The sequence below is a fragment of the Acanthaster planci genome, linkage group LG09 (assembly GCF_054643075.1).
Source record: "Acanthaster planci isolate LZ-2023a linkage group LG09, COTS_SCS, whole genome shotgun sequence".
NCBI lineage: Eukaryota > Metazoa > Echinodermata > Asteroidea > Valvatida > Acanthasteridae > Acanthaster > Acanthaster planci.
The window spans coordinates 3978968-3984367 of record NC_141785.1 but is presented as its reverse complement, the minus strand read 5'-3'; positions in this window follow the sequence as shown (position 1 = coordinate 3984367).

The window sequence follows — 5400 nt, the reverse complement described above, 5'->3', positions numbered from 1 at the left end:
CTCTATTGTCTCTGCATAGGTTCTTACTGCAGCAATGAGAAAAGTGTAACAGTGACGCCAAGGGTTAATATATAACTTGTCTGTAGTCTCTCCTCCGTGTACGTACAAACTTATAAGTTTGTGAGATCAGGCTGGATTTGAGGTGTGAAGTTCCAAATCGGTCTCTTGTCAGTTTTTCTGCTTAGTGCGGCGATGTCAGAATGTATTCACCAAATCCACGCAAACACGTGATCACTTCCGTGATTCAATAGAGCATGAATGAACTAGATTGTTGACAGCTTCGTCATACATGCACATGTAGTTCATTTTAGACACTAGTTTGGGGAACTCAAAAGCACATTTTGCTGATGTCGATTTCCCAATGAGCATGAGAGCTTGGGAGTTCCCATTAAGGTACAATTTTTTCCTCAAAAGCCCCTCGAATCAGTACATTCTCAAGGGGCCGCATGGGTTTTGCAATACGTATGCATACTGCGTAACGATAAAGGTATTCCGGGTATGAATGATTGGGCGGAACATAGGCGGGGTTTAGGGCACTGCCACCCTTTGCCTCGCAAATCTTTTGCTGCAAAAACCCTTTTCCCTGTTACTTTCTCTTGAGGGCACTTCTTATCTAGTGCCCTTTATTAATATCGCAGAAAATACGCGGCCATATGAAGAGCACCGGTCCGAAACTATCAGCTTTACTTGAGAAAATGCTGCAAGTCGAATTTTGGGTGAGTTTCAGCTGGAGTCATATCCTAGTAAAGTGGGGGCGCTGTATTTAATCTAAAACAAATCTTAAGCCCACTATTGAGGACTTTTGTAATGTGCATCTCAATGTGAAAAACTATCCTTGTGCAACTTTTATTTCAGAAAAAAAAAGGAATGTAAGTATAACATGCATCTGTTAAAGGTCTCTGAAAGAAGGTGGTATAGTGCATTAGGCTTTTTAATACTGACAGTGTTTTTGGTTGGTAAAATCTCGTTCATCTGACACGATCTGAAGTACAGTACATGTACCACCGATCTCCGCAGAACAGCGTCACCAGCAATGAATCATGTGGGGCCCCTTTCTGCCCAGGTTCGTCGGTTTTAAGAAGGTCAGGTGACGGGTCGAAAGACGCCCAAAGTCCCAAAGCCCGCCATAATCCCAATGCTGGTGTTCTACCTAACTACGTACCTCCAAAAAACCCCGGAATTATGCTGCGATTATTTATAACTTGTATGCATTAAGCATTTATTTCATACTTTTAAAAAGAACACAAAACTGGGCAGCGCCAAATCTAGATTTGGTTCTACACGGCATCAAGAAATAGACTTGGACAATGTGACAATTTTGTCCCGAGTCAAATGTCCCCTTTTACTTTGAGCAGCATCCGTCTTTCACTTTTAGAATAGTTAAGAGTATTTAAACTTGTGCAAAAGTGCAGATCAATATGTAGTGAATTACAGGATTTTTTTTCAAATTGTGATGCATATGGAGAAAATCTGCAAAAGAAGTTTATCTACGACCCCAAAACTTCGCCGATGTGTGCTGACGACAGTACGAGAGGATTTACGGAATGGCTTCAGGGAAATTTCGGCCAGTTTTTCTGTTTTCCTTATGTATGATCGCCCTCACTGTCTTACCTACTTCTACAAGCTCCCCATGAATATTAGAACCTATGGAACAAATGTGTATTCTGAGACAAAAACCGTTGCCAGTTATTAACTTCCTGCAAACTTTGGCCGTCCATTTAATGGTGCAAATTATGTTTGTTAAAGGAAAGGTCTGTTTTTCGGAGGGTGCGCGAAGGGCACCTGTTAGTCTGGCTCTGGTCTGGCTTTCTAGAAACACTCAAATCCCATTATTATTCGTGACCAACTGATTTGGGGGATGGATGAGAAAATGAGTTTGAGATTGCTTTTTATATGGCCAATGGCACAGTTGTTAGTACGTAAGGGGCGTAATGAATAACGCTTTGGTCCGTCGAAACCCCAACCCTGACTCAAATCTCATCTTATCCACTATAACGAAGTCCGCCCAACTCCCCAAATAGGCCCTACAGCATCTGTAATCTTCATGCGTTTTGGCCGTTCAGTTCACAATGCACAAAAGCACCTTATTAGAGAAAGTACCTAACTTTAGCCATGTGTCAAAAGACAGTTAGAGCTAGCAGTGCCGAATTTACAAATATGAACATTTATTCTGCATTTTCAAATTAAAACGTCTTGTTGCCAGAATTTTCGCTAACACGAAATTCCATTCAATTTCAATTCAATCTCAAGACCTTCTTGTGAACTGGAAGGTATGTGCATCGCCTGGAGACCATCGAAACACGACAGAGCTGAATTCTACTCTCATGATAGGTCTCAGGTCTGATCAAAATAACTATGGTGACATCACAATAGGCGAAGAGACAAAATCAGTTGCGTTAGGGGAGCTCAAAAATGCAATGGCAGTATCCGGTGGGGAGCTCCTAAAAGTAGAAAAAGAACCACCCTGATTTCTACTTCGATTGAGCACCCTCGGGAACCTTGAAAAGTTCAAAGAAAAGTGTTCCAGTGAGCTTGAAGCAAAACTTACCAAAGTTCTCCTTACTGAATACGCCAAGAGATATGCAGGATGGGAGCTAGTCATTCGGCTTACAATCGAGGAAAACGAGTACCGAGAAGGTTGGGAGTTCGTCAAGAACCAGAACAATGCAGGTAATTCAAAAACATCGAGCTGTGGAAGATAAGCAGTTTGCTTAGAATGGTACAACACCTCTTGAATCATTAAAGTTCCAATCACCAGTGGGCTGTCATAATACGTAATGGACACTGTCTAACTTTGTTTCATTTAATTAATCAAGGGTAAAGGGGAAAAAACAACGATTAATTCAGTTTTCTGACTTTTACAGATTGTGTTGTGCCTTTGGAGGTGACGGATGTCAAAAGTGGAGACAGTCTTGATTCAAAAACAAAACAACTCTTTGAAAAGTTGCATTTGGATCCTGACGTCTTTGAAAAATTGACGAATCTTTTCAAAAGTTTCAGGGGGAACTGTACTTCAAATGCGTGTAGGGTCCATACTGCTGGTGGTCCATTTTTGTTATCTCAAACACCTGGAGACATTCAGGGAGAGGTGCCGGTCAGGTGCACTCGCAGCAGAACTCTCAAAACTTCTCCAGACTGTAGATATGAAGACATCTGCAAATTGTGACATAGCCATACGTGTGACATTCGAGGAGAGCGAGTACAAGAGAGGGCGTTCCTTTTTCAAAGACACCGGAAAACCATTAAACTCAACACCTAATCCAAATCTGTAACATCCCTATTCTAGCACACGCAGAAACCGAACAGGTTTCCAGGTATTTTACGCCAGCCTTATCCATATCACTTTCGACTGCCGGTGTCGTAGCAAAATCATGGGCAGCCTTGCAAACACAGCGATGAGCATATGAATTTCTCTCATAAACCTCAAAATTCAGAGCACTCAAAATCAAATGTAAAGTAGGGAAAGGCTATGTTCTTTACAAACATTTGTTACCTCGTAAACCCATGTGCTCCTGTGCGTTGATGGGAGAGGGCATGGTGGTTTACCGCGGGAGAGGGGCACCGAACAGGCGGACTGACATCATTAATGGTAAGGGAGGGATTCAACTCGGTGTCATCTGGATAAGAACTGACGATTTTCACCACTTCCCGTTTCTTTGCATTTCCCTTTCTTTTTTCCTCCCGTTTATTATATTCCCATTTTCCGAAGGGGGGGTTGAGTGTCCCTACTCAATAAGAGGATTTCCAAATTCGAAAGGCTGTCTGCTTATAATAATTGTTCAAGACACTACTGAAGATGAAACCACACCTCAGTCGCTTCTGAAGCAATACCGCAAGCAAGCCGGAGGAACTGCTCAGATCGTAAGTACCATTCTGATTGGATGAGTACCATACTTGCCCATTAGCCAGTAATATACTACATCACCTACTGGACCGCAGCTTAAAACTCCTTGTTAGTTCTGTAGAGTTTCACTGGCTTTCTAAAGATCGAGCTTCTGTGGCTTGAACACTCTCACTTACATCAGCCCTCAGTTTCCAGGTCTGCAGACGCGAAAAAAGGTAGTTTTGGTTCAAATATTACGTATGACTTGCCATATGACGAAGGTTCAACAGTCCACAAAAGTTCTCTAATGCCGGATGGATGTCTAAACTGTAGCCAATAAGAGAAATGAATGCGTACAGAGGTCTTGAATCGACCAACGTCCTTCCCGAGATGGGCTGCTTCAAAAGACTTTGTCGTCACCTCAATGGTGAGGAGCGATGGAAGAATCTCGTAAAGCATGCCCTTGGCGAAGGCAACGCTTGCAACTTCGAAAAGTATGACTCCCCTTCTGCATACGTGCTAAATGCCACCTTTTACAAGTCGTTGGTCGATGGGACCCCATTAACACCGAAGGGTCTGCATCGCATGCTCCGCGACTGTGAGCTGATTGACGCGGCAGACATCATGGAAGAGTCAGGAGAGGTGAAGAGTGCACATTCTGGGTCAGAGAGCAATGACATAAGCCCTGACAACCGAGAAGCCAAGCTGTGCATTGACGAGTCATTTTACGAAGTTCTTCTGACAAAGCAACAACGTGAAGAAATTCAAAAGGCTTCCGCTTCCGCAATGAGGCCCCAGCCAATGGCAAACATTCTGTTGTTAACAACAAACCCAGACTACCACCCAAGCCCATCTCGCTGTCTTCAATCGGACGCAGTCAATATAAATTATATAAAATTGACGTAGGTGCCTCCTTGGAGGGTTTTTAGATAATTTATAAACCCTCCGAGGAAGCACCTACGTCACTTTAACCAACAATACAGGAAATGGCCATCACTGATTCTATAATCTGGACAAAACCAGAAGTTACAATTGACACTGAAATTGCCTGCTGCGACCAAATCGCGAGCACTCGTTATCACTTGTTGAAGGTGAGTCTCGTGAGAGATTGTAACTCTCGCTGACTCTTGCAAAAGATCCGCCTTTTTTTCTTGGCCCGGGATTCGGCCCACAATCGGACTCTGACAACCGGCTGAACTCGAATTTAAAAACCCTTCATGACTCGATTCCTTGCCTGGGAAAATCCATTTTAGACATTGCAATGACAGTCAATGGTTTTCAAGTTACGAACACGTGTTTGCTTATAATTATTGTTCAAGCAAGGTCTCTTCTTGATTCGCTGGTAAACTTTTCTTTAGGGGCCTTGTTGATACAGTACGGAAGCGTATTGCTGCCAACGCAAAAAAAATTAAACTACTTATTTCATTTAAATGACATCTCATTTCAATGACTTATTAATACATATGCTATTTTGCCAGGTACCTGCATGTATGTCACCCTTTTATAGGCTTACCAAATTTTGCTTAAAATGAGAAATAAAAGCACGATCTACAGGCTTTAGGTAGCTATGCATGAAG